Source organism: Zingiber officinale, chromosome 7A, assembly GCF_018446385.1.
Source record: "Zingiber officinale cultivar Zhangliang chromosome 7A, Zo_v1.1, whole genome shotgun sequence".
In the NCBI taxonomy this organism is placed as follows: Eukaryota; Viridiplantae; Streptophyta; class Magnoliopsida; order Zingiberales; family Zingiberaceae; genus Zingiber; species Zingiber officinale.
The window spans coordinates 7,698,771-7,717,676 of record NC_055998.1 but is presented as its reverse complement, the minus strand read 5'-3'; the positions used below and the strand labels follow the sequence as shown (position 1 = coordinate 7,717,676).

At 36.8% G+C, this 18,906-nt stretch overlaps 1 long non-coding RNA gene across 1 annotated transcript; it reads left to right on the top strand.

Annotated features, from left to right (window-relative positions):
- The first annotated feature begins 4,494 nt into the window (after positions 1–4,494).
- On the top strand, positions 4,495–8,104 carry LOC121999900. The gene is made up of 3 exons (XR_006116819.1): positions 4,495–4,992; positions 5,691–5,750; positions 7,724–8,104. It is a non-coding gene; the product is annotated as an uncharacterized LOC121999900 (long non-coding RNA).
- Positions 8,105–18,906: the final 10,802 nt, after the last annotated feature.

Here is an 18,906-nt window from a genome sequence, read left to right as displayed (position 1 = left end):
GAAGCTCTCCCCTTGTGCTGTGACTATCACAAGGAAGAAATCTCTTTCTTGTTTGCTTCTCTTCCTCTTCCTCTTGATCTCTCTTCTCCGCTCGTGGCTAGTAAATTCCGAATGAGAGGCATGTACTCAAGGAGTTGTTTTGAAAAGCTCGACGTGGATACGAATAGAGGCGAGGTTCGACAATGTCGCTACGGTTAATGCTCTTCTAGTTAAAAGGTCATCCGTAAGGTACACCTAACATAAATTACTTTCCGTAAAAATTTAATTATGCGATCATGTTTAGCATGTTGTATCCTTGTATGCATGTGGTGTGTGTTGTAATAATTTAGGAATTATTATTATTTTATTTTTTTACTGTACATATTTATAAAATGTATTTTAACACGTACCGCATCATATATATATATATATATATATATATATATATTCTAACAATTATTATTTCAAATTTGTTGATGATACAAGTGTTATTGTTGATGATGTAGAGCCCACTGGGTCTGATTATGTATTTGTTGATGAGAAAAGTGCAAAAGTTTGTGTTGTGAAGGTAATGCCACTCAGAGTCAAAATCAATCCCTTACCTGCATTTATTGTGATGGAAGTGCAGGGACTTTTATTTTTAATTCAGATCGATGTAAAAAAAGATTTATTATCCATTAAATATTTTTATCATATAAATTTAGTTAATAATTTATCAAAATTAAAATCCATCAATAATTTTTTTATATAAAAAAATAACAGTTAAAGTGTATATTAACTATAAATAACTAGTATTTTTTATAATTTATTAGTTATATTTAATTTTATTTATGTAATTTAAAATATTTATTAATCAAATATATTATTTTTTTAAATAAATTATGTTGAAAAGTTTAACAGAAAAATAAGTTTCAATCACTAACTAAATATATTATAAAATTTTAATTTTAATTTTATAAGTTTTTTTCTTTTTATATTTCTATTTTCGTTAATAATTTTTTCTTTAATTTTATTTATAACGTTTTTTGGTTTTCTTAAGGTTTTTTTTTCCCATCGCAACCTTCGTTGCTCTTACGCAGTACGCACGGAACCTCGGCGCGCGGGCGAAACAGCCGAAAGCCCTTCCTTTTCCTCTATTCGGCTAATCGGCTCTATTCGTCCTCATCCTCCGTTCGACGCCGGCTAAATAAGGAGCAGCGAATTTCTCTGCTCGAAATTCATCCTCCGTCCGGAGCCTTCTTCTTCCTCCAGTCACCAAAGAAAACAGAAAATGGTACTCTCTTTTGTTTGTACCCTATTAATATAGTGCATTTCCTCTTGTTTTCTTCTTGTGATAGAATCCTATTGTTATCATTTTGAATAGGATCCACTAAACTGATAGTATATGCCATTTTTTATCTCCTGGTACAGACTTTTCATAAAGGATTTCTTAATATTTTCTTGTGTATTTATTGTTATTTATAAAATCTCTGTTCTGCAGGTCTAGGGATCATTTATGCCGATCGCCAAATATACACTTGCATCTATAATGTTTAAATGCAAATTTAGTCTTGATTCTGTCCGAAAATTGATGAGATGGAATGATGGGATGTGGCGCTCTACTGACTGTCTATAGACTCCGCTCGGATCTGTAACACAAATTACGTCAGTATCGAGTCAGGAAAAGATTCCTCGGCGTTGGTCCTCCGATGCTCAAGTCAGTCACCGACAATAAAGTAGAAAGCGAAGCAACAACAACGAGCACTGTAGAACAAATAGTATGTATTGCATTGCGTACCTCCGTCGATGCTTGGATCCCCCTTTATATAGAGCTCCTGTAGCGCGCGTGCACGCTTCCCCAAGTTTTTCCTGAAAAAGATTTGTCAGTAAAGTGTCATTGACACAGTACCTTAACAAGCCGAGCATATCTCTAAAGTGATAGTGGAAGCTTCCATCGTACGATCTTCTGTCTGACAATGCCGCATGTCAGCGACACTAACTCCCAAAAGAATGTCGAAGGATGACACTGTAGATCCATCGTTAGGCCGAGCGAGCACGTCTCTCGGCCTGCACTATAGCGGACTTGGTACACCCGTCCGCTCGTTTGGCACTCCACCGCACATGTGTCTCATCCGCTCGGCCGAGACTCCACTGCGTCTGTTCTGAGTCCTGTCGCTCGACACGGATTCTACATATCTTAGGAAATCTTTCTTTGTTAAGCGTCAGTTGTTTGGCGCAATGCCAAGTCAGAGGTGATGTCGGATCAGGCACCCTCCCTCCCGGTCGGGCGACATGATCGCCCGACCGACCGATAATATCTGAGTATTGACCTCCTTGACTTTGACATCCACCGTGGCAGCTATCCTCCGCAGGGTGGACCCCTACATTACATCACCAGCGGATATCCGCCTCTCACATCAGGCGTACAACGGCAGCGGGCAAGACACGTGGTTCGGCGCCATGGGCCAGCATTTAATAAAGGCAATTAAAAGGCATGGGGGCGCGCTCAGCCTTAATGCACAGGGATTTGTACGATTTCCCAGAAATCTGGATGACGTAAACCCGGATCACGCTCACCCAAAGAAGCCCAAGAGAAGATTTCCAAGTACGAATGCTCGTTGAGTCGATCGGCTTGAGGGAGCAGACCTATGGCCGATCGACAATCTTCAATAGGCCAACCGGCAAAGAGCGGTCACATACCATACCACTGGGCCCGTTAGTTCAATCAAAGACTAGGGAGTGTCTAAGTTGATCGGGCGAAAAAGCCTCATAGACAGTTTTATTCAATCAGTCGGACTTGCAGCCTCCTTCGACTAGACTTAAGGGGGAGACATATGTGACGTGGTGATGAGGGGCCTACCCTGCGGAGAATAGCTGTCATGGTGAAGGTCAAAGTCAAGACGGTCAACGCTTATATATTATCGATCATGTCGCCCGACCAGGAGGGAGGGTGCTCGATTCGACATCACCTCTGACTCGGCAATGCATCGAACAGCTGACGCTCAACAAAGAAAGATTTCCTAAGATATGCAGAATCTGTGTCGAGCGACAGGACTCGGGACAGACGCAGCGGAGTCTCGGCTGAGCAGATGAGACATAGGTGCGATGGAGTGCCAGACGAGCGGACGGGTGTACCAGTTCCGCTAAAGTGCAGGCCGAGCGGCATGCCCGCTCGGCTTAACGGCGGATCTACAGTGTCATCCCTCGACATCCTTTTGGGAGTTAGTGCCGCGACAGGTGGCATGGTCAGACAGAAAATTGTACGTCAGAAGTTTCCACTGTCACTTCAAAGATATGCTCGACTTGTTAAGGTACTGTGTCAAGGACATTTTACTAATAAGTCGTGCTCGCTTTGGGAAGCGTGCACGTGCACTACAAGAGCTCTATATAAAGGGGAGTTCAAGCATCGACAGAAGTATGCAATGCAATAGACACTATTTGCCCTACAGTGCTCCTTATTGTTGCTCCGCTTTCTACTTCATTGTCGGTGACTAACTTGAACGTCGGAGGGCCAACGTTGGGACCCCTTCACTGGCTTGGCACTGATGTAATCTGTGTTGCAGGTCCTAGCGGAGTCTACAGACAGTCAACATGAGCGTCATATCTCCAACATTCCATCTCATAGACTTTCGGACAGGATCTAAGTCCAATTCAAATCATTTTAGTTTAAGATTTTAGGAATATGTATGGATAACAGTTATGCTAGAGAGGTATTTTGTTTTTTTTCTGCATTGACATTCTGTGCAGTAATTTTGCTATGATCTATCAACTAGTGTGTTGCAATGTTTGAAGACAAAAGACTTTCCAATCACTTAATGTGATCTAACATCGAGCTTGTGATTATATACTTTCTTGCAGTTGATGTATTTTTTTCAGCTGATTCAGAACATTCGTCTTGTCGTATATTCGTTTATTTGACTTAGTATATCAATTTCTTCAGGGAATGCAACTACGAATGTGTTTTTTTTTTCTGGTGTGGCTATTCATGACTGGAAGCACCAATATTTGGAAAGTGTACATACTTTGCTGCTAACGAAATCAGGTGACCTATCCTTTTTATGTGCATCTCTAAGAATGCTAAAATCCTTCATATTTAGATTTATTGATCATGAGCTACCATAGAGCTTTCACTTGTAGTAGATAACGATTACTTGCATTTCCTGTTAAACTGAAGCTAGCTAACTCTCTATTTGAAAGACTTGTGTAAAAGTATGTAAAGAAGCAATGTCCTTGTAGTTTTTAGAAATTATAGACATCAAGATATACAAATGACTCTCATAGGTGGTTTAACAGTAAGAACTCACAATGGACTCAATGTGTAAATTACCAAAAAAAAAAAAAAGGACGAATAACTATAAGGGAATTTTTAGAAATTTTCTAGAAATTTTTCAGAGCTCGTATGATGTATTTTGTGAGGTGCATTTATGGGCTTAGGGAAAACCTGTTGGGAATACCAACAAAGAGGGAGATGATTGAGAAACTAACCTTAGGTTTAATTAAAAATAACTAAGTTTAGCATTTCATTTTATCTTTTATTTTTCTTTCTTCCTCTTCATTACTCGTACCCTAAACCTCTCCACGTCGACCCCTTCCCTTTCCCTCTTCCCCGATCTTTCCTCTTCCCCTTCACTTCGTCTCCCCCCAACCCAATCGCGTAGCCCTACACCATACACCACTGTCGACTCCCGATCCGCCAGTTTCCCCTTGTTCCTCATGCGAACGCCGCGAACGCCACGAACGCCGCACCACCGCCGATTGCGACGAGCAATCGCCAATGCCAAGCACTTGAGTCCCGTGCCCTAAATATTTTCCCTTCTCATTGACGTCAAGCCCTAGTTTTTTTCTTCTTCGTCCTCATCTCCTCTATCGACCCCGACACTGCCGTTCATGTTGTGCCGCTCATCGCCAGTGCATCCCAGCAGCAGGCATCATCGGAGGGAGATCATCAAGACTTGAAGTGGAGAGTGCTATCTTCCTCGTGGCTGCATCCGGATGTCTTCACTAAGCTACTATAGATCTGCCGATTGGATAAATGTAAGATTCTATTCAGTTTCAGATTTATACAAATCTGAAGTCATTTCTATACTAGCTTGATTTACTAGTTGATGAGAAGGGGATGTGTAAGGAATTAGCATTTGATTTTGATAGAATGAAACTATATCTTATGGTATTGTGTTGGTAAATTAGTTGTTGATGGTAATTGGTTGATATAGATGGTCGTATGATCATTCTTAGAATCCCTGGATTGATTGTGGGTTGGATTTATGATGGGTGCATTTATTAGTGGTGATTGATTGTGGAATATGGATGATTATGTTAATTGAGGATTGTTGAGATGTATATTTGGAGTGTGGATTATTTAGGGTTATTTAATCCATTTTATTGGTGGAATGCTTAAGGATACTTAAATCTAAGGTAGTTGTGATTGATTATCATCCTATTGGTTTATTATGATTGTAGTTGATATGGGGATTAAATAATGGTGTTAATTGGAACTAATCATTAGTTGAGTAAAGTTGATTTTGGATGTTTAGTAGAGATGATACAATGGATTGATTAATAGGTCGTGGATTATGTTTGGATTTAGAAGGAGTTGGATTAAGGATGGATTTATCATCCAATTGGATCTTTAGGTGGAATTAAACATGATTACCTAATCGACGTATGATTAGGTTCTAGGCTTAGCTAGTTGTTTATGTGATTAGCTAAACTTTACATTATGTGATTTGCAGGATATTGATTCGAGACGAGCGTCTCGACGTGGGATTGTTTGGCACGATCAATAGATAAAGGTGGGTATCTCTTGACGTATCTTTTATGAAATTGTCACTTTGATATGCATAGTAATTTATAACTAGTAGCAATGATCATGCTTAGATTTGCCCTTGGTATGTCATTATTTGATACCTATAGTATGTTCTGTTTGTTGCATGTTATGTATCCATGTTTATATCTTTTGATTATTGACATGTGTACCTTAGTTCCTAAAGGAAGTGACATACTAGGCTTCACCGAGTATAGGACTAGTTTTTTTTGGATTTTATTATCTGGCTGTGTACTTAGATCTGTGATACCTAGGTCGTGGTATGATTTATTTTCCTGTTTGGTACATATTATGTGGAGGTGATTATGGTTAGGATTTACATGTTTAGTGTCATACACCATCTTGCATGATTGCATGCTGTGCGATTGTCGGCTCTGTTATTGTTGAGCACATCGCCAGTTACATGATCTGCATACACAACCACTCATGAATTAGTGGTACATCAGGCAGGGTGTGTGCAGTTGCTCTGCCAGTGCTCCGTGGTCCACTCATGGGTAGCGTGACACAGCGTGGTAGCACGACAGAGATCCCTCCTCTGGACTGTCTCAGAGCATTGCGCTCCCCCACTCTGTTTGGGGTAGGAGGATAGGTATACTCCGACAATATCCTGTCCACTCGGTCACTCAGGAGCAGTGATGGCAGAGTGCACAGTTGTCATAGCCATACACACTCTGTCTCACCATCGTGTATGAGATGGTTGACTGGCATCAGGGGTGACACATGTCATTTTTGCATCATATGCATTGATTACATTTATTGTTTGTGATTACTGCATTTTGGTGGTTGTATATGATTAACATGCATATAAGAGATATTATATATCTGGTCCGACGACCCTTACATATGTATAGGAGGTCCTGGTGAGTACAGTTCTTCTGTTATCTTTCAGTTTGTATTTCTTATTATTGATCAGAAGACTGTAGTCCATGATTATTACTGATAGTTATATCAGAAGACATGTGTACCTTACTATTTGATACCTATAGTATGCTCTGTTTGTTGCTTGTTATGTATCTATGTTTATATCTTTTGATTATTGACATGTGTACCTTAGTTCCTAGAGGAAGTGACATACTAGGCTTCACCGAGTATAGGACTAGTTTTTTTTATTTTATTATCTGGCATGTGTACTTAGAACTGTGATACCTAGGTCGTAGTATAATTTATTTTCCTATTTGGTACATATTATGTGGAGGTGATTATGGTTAAGATTTACATGCTTAGTGTCATGTACCATCTTACATGATTTCATACTGTGCGATTGTCGGCTCCATTATTGTTAATCACGTCGCCAGTTACATGATCTGCACACACTATCACTCATGGGTTAGTGGTACATCAGGCAGGGTGTATGTAGTTGCTATGCCAGTGCTCCGCTGATCCACTCATGGGTAGCGTGACGCAGCGTGGTAGCACGACGGGGATCCCTCCTCTGGACTGTCTCAGGGAGATGAGAGTATTGCGCTCCCCCACTCTATTTGGGGTAGGAGGATAGGTGTACTCCAATAACATCCTGTCCACTCGGTCACTCAGGAGCAGTGATGGCAGAGTGCACAATTATCATAGTCATACCCACTCTGTCTCACCATCGCGTGTGAGATGGCTAACTGGTGTCAAGGGTGACACATATCATTTTTGCATCATATGCATTGATTACATTTATTGTTTGTGATTGCTGCACTTTATTTGCTGTATTTTGGTGGTTGCATATGATTGACATGCATATAGGAGATATTATATATCTGGTCTGACGAACCTTACATCTGGATAGGAGGTCCTGGTGAGTACAGTTCTTCTGTTATCTTTTCAGTTTGCATTTCTTATTATTGATCAGAAAACTGTACTCCATGATTATTATTGATAGTTATATCTTACTAGGCATGTCAGCTTGATATTCGCTTAGTTCTTTGAACTCACACCGTTGAGCTATTTCTATTTCAGGTAGCAGGTAGATTTTTGAAGTCGCTTGGAGTTTCTTTTCTGTCGGTTCCCACGTTACATCCGAAGACATGTTTCTGGTTTTCATTTGTACTTTATTTAGTCTATGTTTTTGGTTTATTTAGTAATGTAAATTTAGGATTTGGTTCCAGAGTATTGTTATGTGGTATTTTTGTTTGATTGTTGTGTTGTGTAAGCCTAGCCGGATAACAGTCTTGTTTTTTGTTTGTAATGGTTTTCTATCGTTTCCGTTGTCTTTTATTTTTAATACAGCCGTGTGGACTGTTTAGTATATATAACTGCGTGATTGTGTTTTTAGTACAGTCGTGTGAGCTATTTAATATATAACTGTGTGGTTGTATATATTTTCTAGCCGTGTATGGCTGATGTATACTTGGTTGTATAAATGTTTCAGATTATCACGTGTACAGGAGAAATGTTGTCGATTTTTTTTCTAACTAGAACTTCCTGGGGCGTGACATAATGTGAAGATTGCTCAAAATGGCATCGACTTCCTGTTGATGCACTCCTTCCATTTAAATGGACTTGTTCTAACAATACATGGGATCCTGAAAGGTGATTTAGGATGTTCCAGTTTCCAAACTAGAATTTTAGTGACTTTGTTTATGGCATTTAAAAGCTGGACATGCTACTGCAGAATTTATTGATAATTATTCCCTAATCATTGGGAACTTAATATAGGATGACATATATCGGCAGTAACATATATCACTAGTGGCTTTCCTCTGTTCTGATATATTTGAAGGACTTAAATTGTCACATGATTTGGAGGGGAAGATAACGTCCCTGTTCATGTCAAGAAGTTCTATAAAATTGGAGAATCTACTCTGTTACATATATCGGATTCCGCTGCATTGAACGGTATGTGGTCTCTCAAGAGGTAAGCTTCCAATCATGACATAAGAAAATAACTTTCATATCACCTTTTACCATTACAATTCAAGAATTTTTATATATTTACCTGAATTTGTTGATATATACTATCTTACTAATTGAGGTTCTGCATGAATAATAAAACATTTATTAATGCATATCTGATTATGTATTCATACTTGTCAGCCTGAGAAGGACTAACCTAATTCCACTAGAGCACCCACAAAAGATATACAAGACTTCAACATTTGTTTTTCTAACTGTCTAAGTCAACTCTCACCCACTAAGTAGAAAATGATCTAAATACTTCTTGACGCACTTGATGCCTTGTTTATTTTTTTAAAAAAAAATCATTAGTTATTAGAAATTTTTTTAAAATTTTTTTAGATATTTTACTATTTTGTGTAAAATTCATTTTTTTCATCAATTATTTAAATTTAATACTCAATTAAAATTAATTGTCAAATATATTTTTTTATTTATCAAAAAAATATACAGACTAAATATATACTTGGCTTCAGGATGGTTCAAAACTATTTCTATACCCAATTACTTCAAAAGCAGCTCACAACGGTTCTTATATTCTTAGCTTCAGAAATAGTTTGAAACGACTTTAATATCCACAGTTTGTATGAGCAATTGAAAATTATTTTCACACCAATGAGTTTTAGAGTAATTTGAACCACTCTTAAATTTCTAACATTAATAGCATTTCGAAATCGTTCTTATATCCATGGCGTGTGATGCGATAAAACTATTCTTACATTTAAAGGGTTTCAAAACGGTTTGAACCACTCTTGAAATTATAACTACAAAAGCGGTTTGAAATCATTATTATATGCATAACGTGTAAGATTATTTTAAACTATACCTATAAAAAATAATAAGAGTGGTTTTCCAACTTTTACCAATGGTTACAAAAATCGCTTTTATAGATATAGGGATGACAACAAGAAGAGTGATTTTGTAACCGGTGGTAAAAGTATAAGAGTGATTGAAAATCATTCTTGAAAGTTAAAAAAACTACTCCTATACGAGTGTTTTTTTTATAGTGGATCAGCAATACGTTGTTGCTAGTTTTTAAGATCAGCAACACTTTGTAGTTGGTTTTTTAAGATCAACAACATGAAGACTCGCAAGAATGTTGTTGCTGACTTAAAGTTTGAGAGACCCTAACTTTTGATTAGGGTTGAACAATGAGATGCACAAAATATCAAATCAAAGTTCGTTCAAAGAATTTGATTAATTGTACGCCCATGATTCAATCTTAGACAAAAGTTAAGATTTCTCAAAATTTATTTTGCATACACATTGTGGCAGTTACAAAATCATAGTTGCTACAACTACAAGTTTAATTTTAAGAGGATATTATTGGTGCAATTTCTCCTGGGTCAAGATTGACTAATATGACTAACCTTGAGTTGGATCAAGTTTGAGCCTTGATATTTAGGTTTTGATGTTTGACAATGTATAGAAATTGCAGGTGTAATTGTCTGTTTGGAGAGATTATTAGTGTAATTCCCCTCTAGTCAAGGTTGACCAGATATTTGACTAGGAAGTTCTAACTGAAGGTTAGGTAAGGGCAAGTCTAATAGGAAGGTTGACATAAGATGAAAATCCAAATGGGTTATTGACCGAACATTTAGTGTGGAAAGCTCCGATCAGTGAAACCGGGCAGATGGAAAATCCTAATAAGTGAAGCAAGGTAATGGAAAGTCCTAGTGAGTAAAGTTGGAGAGTTGAAAAATTCTGGTAAGTGAAGCTAGGTGTTGGAAATTCTAGTGAGTGGAGCCAGGTGAAAAGTCCTGATAAGTGAAGTCAGGTAGTGAAAATCCAGGTGGGTGAAGGTTGACCGGACACCTAATGTTTGGAAGTCCAAGTGGGTCATGAAAGATCGAACACTTGGTACGAGACAATAAGTCTAAGTGGGTCAAGATTGATCGGACACTTGGCATGAGGAGAAAAGTCTAAGTGGGTCAAAGAGTTAATTGGACACTTGGTGACGAAGTCCCAGCAGGTCAAGGTTGACCAGATGCTAGGCATGAGAGAGTCTCAATAGGTCACGATTGACCAGATGTTGGGATTCGAAACCCTAACTTGAGTTTAGGGTTGGTCAATTGATCAGCCGATCAATTGAACCAGAGCCCAATAGTTGATCGATTGGGAGGTTTGTGGGAGCAATAATACCCCAATCGATCAGCTGATCGATTGGGGCTAATCGATTAGTGGTTGTTTGTGCAAAGAGCACAATGTGCTTCCCAATTGATCAACCGATCGATTGGGCTACTTGAATCGATCAAGCGATCGATTTGGGGCTAGTTTTCTCGTGATAATGCGAGGAAGTCAAAATCGATTGGTCAATCAATTCCATGGTCTTTTGTGAGAACACAGAAGCGCACTGGATCGATCAACCGATCGATCCAGATGCTCCCAATCGACTAGTCGATAGATTGGGAGATGGTCGTTACACAGGTTGTGACTTTTGGACAGCTGGGATTGCTCAGATAAGCCCAATCGATTGGGAACCCTAGATTGTGGAGTATAAAGGTGATGACGACGTTTAAATGCAATAGCGCTTACATGATTCTCTACACCACTTCTTAGACGATTCAGGGTGAAGTTTTGTTGCACTTTCGAATCAATAAGGAGTGAATCCAAGCTACAAGAAGATAGCAAGCTAAGCAAAAAATTTCATTGTAAAGTGTTTTTACTTGATTTGTGCTTGTATTCTTATTGTATTTCTTCGTGTGAATTGTACGTTGTTTCTCCACCTTCGGTTGTTACGAGGAGTATTTTGATAGTGGATGTGTGTGAGAGTGTGGATCCTTGGATTAGTTACCTTTTCTTAAAGTGGATACCAGGTAAATCCTTGTGTTAGAATTGGGAGGGTTGCTTCAAGTTTTCCCACTACATCATCATCGAAGCGAAGTGAGAGAGCTATTCATCCCCCTTATAGCTCTGAAGTATCCCAACAGATATAACTTTTGATTTAGACTAAACCATTGGATCCACAATATAGAAAAAGGGCAGTCTGGTGCATAAAGTTCCCGCCATGCGGGGTCCCTGGGAAAGATACATTGTACGCAGCCTTACCCTGCTTTTTGCAAGAGACTGTTTCTAGGATTTGAACCTGTGACCTTTTGGTCACATGACAACAACTTTACCATTGCGCCAAGGCTCCCCTTTATTGGATCCATAATATATCAAATCATAAATGTTTGAATGAGTTTTGATTTGATATAGTGTATGTCCTGTAGTTTAATTTGAATCAAAAGTTAGGACATTTTAAAGTATGGATCCATAATATAACTTGTAGCTGTAGCAACTACAATTTCATTGTTGTTCCAGCGTGTTGCTGGTTTCTTAGGATCAACAACACGAAGAGTTTCTGGTCTTTTGAAGATCAGCAACACATTATTGTGACTTAAACTTTAAAAGACTATAATTTTTGACTAAGATTGAATAACAAGACGTAACAATATATCAAATTGAAACTTGTTTAGAGATCAGATTTGATATATTGTGGGTCTCATGATTTAACCTGGGTCAAAAGTCATAACCTCTCAAAATTAATCCAATATACACGTTGTAGCGGCTATAAAACTATAGTTGCTACAACTACAAATTTAATTTTAAGAGGACATAACTTTTTATTTAGACTAAACAATTGGATGCATAATATATCAAATCGAAGATCTTTGAATGAACTTCGATTTGATATATTGTGCATCCCGTAATTCAATCCGAATCAAAAGTTATGTCTTCTTGAAGTTATAACTTCTAGTTATAGCAGCTATGATTTTGTAGTTGTTACAACGTGTTGTTGGTTTCTTAAGATCAGCAACATGAAGAGTTTCTAATCTTCTGAAGATCAGCAACACATTATTATTGACTTAAACTTTAAGACACTATAACTTTTGACTGAAATTAAATCACAGGATGCACAATATATCAAATCGAAGTTCATTCAGAAATCTTCGATTTGATATATTATATGTCCCATAGTTTAATCTGAGCCAAAGGTTAAATATCTTTCAAAGTATAAGTCAGCAATACGTTGTTGTTGTTTAAAAAAAATAGTAACATGTTGTTGCTAGTTTTTGTTGGTACAATTGACCTATAGGGTTTTGATGTTTGTTTGACAATCTGTATAATGGAGGTTGGTCGAGGTTGACCTAGTTGGGTGAGTAGTCTACCGAGTAACTACAAAGGGTGAGTAGTCTACTGATTGACTACCAAGTCCAAGCAGGGCAAGGTGACCTGATGCTTGGTAAGAGGAAAATCCCAGAGGAGGTAACCCTAGGTAATGAGAAGTCTTGGAGGAGTAAACTCCAAGCAAAGTGAAAATCCTAGTGAGTGAAGTTAAGACCCTAGTGAGTGAAGTTAGGTGGTGAAAATCCTAGTAAGTGAAGCCAGACAGTGAAAAGTCCTAGTGAATGAATTAGGCAATGAAAACCCTAGGGGTGTAACCCTAGGTAGTGAGAAGTCTTGAAGGAGTGAACTCTAAGCATGTGTGACCGAATGGTTTCCGGTTGATCGCGCATGGTTGACCAGACCACGTGTGATCAACCCGACCAACATATTTTGGTAAATCAAAGTATAATTTTTTCAACAATATTTTGCTTTACTATTATTGATGTTATGCTAATTTAGTATTACAGGAAAAGTCTTAGTAGATCAGACGATTAAACACTGAGTAGAGAAAGCACAAACAAGTCCGAAGGACCATATGTTTTCCAAGTGAGTTAAGGTAAGTGTTGGGATCGGATGGCCAGCTAAAAGGGAGTTTGAATAGTTCGTGCCCCCAAGTCTTTCTTCTTCCTACAATGTTAGTGCGTAGCGGAATAAAACTAAAATAATGATAGTAAATAAGAACACAAATGCTAACAAGCTCAATGTAACGTGGTTCGGAGATTGCTTGCTCCTACTCCACGGCTTGTCCTTGAGGTGGACGATCCCTCAATCCGTTGGTAGATTAGTTCCCGGCAATCTTTGACTGATGCTTTTTCCTTCTTGGTGGAGTAAACCTCTCACAAAGTTCTCTTCCTCTTTTACAAGATGATACTTAGGTTTAGGAGGAAAGAATTGGCTTGGAAGCTTGAGAGAATTACTTTGAGTGTTCTAGCAAGAATCAGTAACATCCTCCATACCCTAAAGCTCTCTTTAAATAAGAGGAGAGAGTTGAATACTAGGTCAACTCATCTCGACACCAGTCGACTGGTCCATATACCAGTCGACTGGTGTAGCCATTGGACTCAGCCAACAGCTCTCCGCAAAATCTGGGATTCTTCCAACAACCTTGTACCAATCGACTGGTGTCAACACCAGTTGACTGATCTTCACAACTGTCGAGCACAGAATCATTCTGTACTTTTGTGAATTTGGACCAATCGATTGGTCTTCCTATCAGTCGACTGCTCCTTACATTCACTTACACTCATTCTCTCCAAAGCTACCCTTTGAAGTCCTCTTCCTCAGCACTTGTCCCTTAGATGCACTTGAGCCTACGACTCCTCTCCATGCTATCCTTCACGTTACCTTGAAGTCCGCTTCCCTCGGTTCCACTTCGTTGCTCCTTGTCCAGCAGTCCCTTAGATGCATCATCCTTCATCGATCTTATAGACCGGAGCCATAGGATGAGATTTTCCCACAACTTGGTCGCATCACGCTCTTCATGTATTTCACCAAGCCTGCATGACTCAAACACATATGAAAGTCTAACTTAAATTCGTTGACACACACATCAAAACTATGATCATACCCAATCAAACCTAGATCGATTGCACCAAGAATCTCACACTTTTGGATGTGTGACAATATGTTTAAGTTAGGCATAAATAACAACTTGAAAATTTCAAGAAAAATATACACATGAAACATAAATCCAAACTCCTCCTTGACATATGCCCTATCAATTTAATTTTTAAATTACTTACACAAATATGGGGAAATAAGTTTTCTAACTTAAACTTTTCATTTCTCCCCCTTTGACACCATCAAAAAGTTTGTACCCAACAAGCTTACATGTCATGACATCAATTTTGACTTAGTTAGAACCAAAACTAACTTTTAAAAGTGCTAGAAAATACCTACCAGTTGACTGGTAACTGATGCAGTCGATTAACACATAATCAGTCCGAATTTCAACCTTTTGAAGTCAATTTCAAAAATGCATAAAAAATTCTAAAAATTTTGAAAAATCATAAAATTTTAAAAACATATTTATTTTAAAGTGCTCTATCAAGGAAAATATATTTTCATTAAACTTTAAAGTATTTTTGAAGCTTTGACAAAATTTCAAAAATATTTAAAATACTCAAGTTTGTATTAATTTTAAACTTTGTTTTGTATTCATATGTTGTTTCAAAATAAGTGTACCACTATAAATAAAACATAGAATTATTTTCAAAGTATTTGAAATATCAAACTATAATTTATGGGCAAAATGTTCATTATTCAAACATTTGTTTTCCCCATAATTGATCTATTATCACTATTTTTATATCATTTATAACTCATCAAAATACCATAAGCATAAGTGAATTATGAGTATCATCTTATCATCTCACATCCATGTCTAGGATTATAAAGCAAGTCATGCCTATAGTGTGTTGTGAGATGTAATGAAAGGTAATGGCCAAGTTTCCCACTTTAGGTTTAAAGTCAACCATGTATTGAAAAATTTGAATGAAGTCTTCTATGGTTGACTTATCCCAAAATCCTCTAACCCTTGAGGATTGACTTTGGCACCCAATAAAGGTTCTTGCTAGTTGGGTTAACCAAATACTTCTTAGGAATCAATAGATAAGTGGGTTAACCAAATACTCCTTAGGAATCCATTTCTTATCTATGGTCTTTGTTTTTGATTGCCCCTAGCAATTAAGCAATTATAGGATTTTTCATTATTGAATTCTTAGTATCCTAACCTCCTTTTGTTGAAACTAGCCCTTTGGCTCTCAATGATCATGCTTAGCGTATTTGAGTCAATTGAGAATTTTTCAAGAGCTTTACTAAGGTATGCTACCTTTTCCCTTAATTCTCTATTTTCTTCTTCTAAACATGAAACATTTAAGCTAGAAGAAAAGCATGCAAATTATTATCCTTAAGAGTTATGGATTCTAATCTCTCTTCAAGCATGTTGATATCATGTTTCAAAAATTTATTTTTCTTTTTAGCCTTAAATAAATCTTTATTTGTACTTGAAATAATCTTAACTAAAGTATGAGTGGGTAGATTGCATACCTCGTTTACCGAGAAGTCTAAATCCGAAGATTGACCTCTCCCTTCACTTGAGCTCCCTTCTTCTTCACTTGAGTTTTTTCCTTCTTCATTTTCAGATGAGGTGGAGGCAATGTCATCAATTTCCATTAGAGTAAAATGGGATACATGGTACTCTTCTTCCTCCGATGATAATGGATCACCCCATATTGCTTTTAGATTGTGAGTCTTCTTCCCTTTTTCTTTTCTTCATTCTTCTTCTCTTCCTTTTTCTTCAAGAGAAGACATTCATCTCATGTGTCCTTCTCCTTGGTAATTATAGCATTTTACCTTCCTTCTTCTACTTTTACCTCTTGGATTTCTCCTAGCATATGATTTGTTAGAATTAAAATTTTTAAATGCTTATCTTTCTTACCATGTATGCCTCTTGATCGCTATCCATTGAGACACTTGATTCTTCAGAGTCGAAAGATGATGGAGATGAAGACTTCTTCTTCATTCCCCTTCCCTTATTGGTCATAAGGGCTACTCCTCTTGATCTATGGCCTTCTCCATCCAACCCTTCAACTCTAGTTTCATGAAGCTTCATTGTTGAGAAGAATTCATCTAGAGAAGATTTCTCTAGGTCTTTTGAAATGTAGAATGAATCTACAATTGAGCTCCAAATTATGGTTCTTGGGAAAGCATTGATGGCTTTCATCATAATTTTCAGTTAGAAAGTTTCTCACCTACACTTGTTTGTTCATTTAAAATTTCTTTAATTCTAGCATGATGTATTGATATCTTTTCTCCTCTTTCGAGTTTGATATTGTTGAGTTGAGTTCGGAGAAGGTCCCTTTTTGCTAATTTCATTTCCGATGTCCCTTCATGAAGCTCTACTAGCTTTTCCCATAATTCCTTAGCACTTGAGTAGTTTCCAATCCTTGCAACTTCTTGTTGAGGAAGAGCATTTAGTAGATGATGTAAGACTTTTGAGTTTGCAAAATGCTCTTTCCTTTACTTTTTGCTCCATCTTGCTTTGTTGATTATCATGTTGTTTTCATTCCTAGGTATCTCGAAACCATTTTCCATTATTAGCATAATATCAAAATCGATATTGAAAAATACCTTCATTCTATTTTTCCATCAAGAGAATTCTCCTTCGAATTTGGGTGGTTGAATGTGTGAGCTGGCCATTTTGTTGAAAGTGCTCTTCTCGGCGATTAGTTCGTTAAAGGGTGTCCTCACTCTGATACCACTTGTTGAGATCAGATGACCGGCTAAAAGGGAGATTGAATAGTTGATAAAGTGTTTTTATGACTGTCACTCGCTCGCATCAAATTAATTCATTTCTAATCTACCGAACCTCTTAACCTACACTAAGATAGTATAGTAGAAGACCGGGTCGTCTCTCACGTGGAACCAATGGCAGGACGTTTGTTTTTAGATGGAATTGAACAATGGGGTTGTTTTGGGGTTTTCTAAACCTAATGCAAATAATGAAATCCTAACTAACAAACAAAAATGAACTCATAGCACAGTGTCACTCTACGCTATAAGGATCTCTTCTATAGAAGAAACGTGCATAAAGAAAGCAGCAATCAAACAAAGACAATTAACTATAAAAGAAGGGCTCGAGGTTTGAGCTGAATAGAACTTTCACTTATGATTCATTCTGCTTCTGCTGTGATTGTTCGTGCAAGCATCAGCACTTCTGCTCCAAGAAGTGATCCCATTATCGTGCTCAAACTTTTATTAGTGTTGTTGGTAACTTTTTTATACTTACACTTATTCATCGAAGATAATAGGATTGTTACTATCATCATATTATATTTGTACGATTTGACTTTTTCAAAAGAACTATATTAGAATTGTCTAATGAAAGTAATCAAGGATCATGAGTCTTAGAGTAGTAGTCATTGGATTGCGAATCAAGTAAAAAATAATTGTCTTTGAGTTTTTGTTTTTTTTATACTGCTGCAAACTATACTCTAATTAGTTTTATTAATACGAAAAAAGAAAAAAAAATTAATTGAACGAGATTCAACCCTCCCCTCCTCTCTCGTTGTTCATGATCCAGCAGTTTTTTAATTCAACAACACGAAGAGCAACAACAACGTTACTGCTGACTTAAACTTTGAGAGACTATAACTTTTGACTGAGATTGAATATAGGACGTACAATATATCAAATTGAAACTTGTTTAGAGATCTTCAATTTAATATATTGTACGTCTCGTTGTTCAATCTGAATTAAAAGTCATGATGAATCAAAATTTAAGTTATCGGCATATTATTACTGGTTTTTTAATATTAATAATACATTGTTGTTAGTTTCTCAAGATCAACAATACGAAGATTAACAATACCGTTATTATTAACTTAAACTTTAAGAGACCATAACTTTTAATTGAAATTGAATCATAGGACATAATATATCAAATTTAAGCTCGTTCGGAGATATTTGATTTGATATATTGTGCGTCTCATTGTTCAATCCGAGTCAAAAAATTATGATCTTTTAAAATTTAAATTAGCAACACGTTGTTGCTTATTAGAAATGAAGTTGGAAGGTCACTATAAATGGTAAGATGATGATACTCACTATCCGACACCACAAATAAATAAAACTCCTCTATGTTAGATAAAAATTTTTTTTAATTTTTAGAATGTCTTAGAGTCGCTAGTCACTTTTGGGACAAAAATAACTTATGGACCTAGATATATTCAAATTACTTAAAACAAACTCAATAAAAATAATTGTCATATTATAAAAAACATGAATTTACAATGGTCATAGTATAAAATTATAGCAATAATAGCCACCATTGTTTTATTGAATTTTACAACAACAACATATAAGAAGAGCATAATAATTTATATAAAATGACAATTAACAATATACATAAATAATAATTATATAGACGATAATAATAATAAAATATTATAAATATTCCTTTTCCACAGAAAATTAACATGCTTATAATTATATTAGCTAGAAATAACAAAATTCTCTATATCATCTAATGAAAAACTAAATTCTCTCATTTTTTAAGTATCCTAGATGCTGTCCTATAATTAGATACCTCAAGTGGT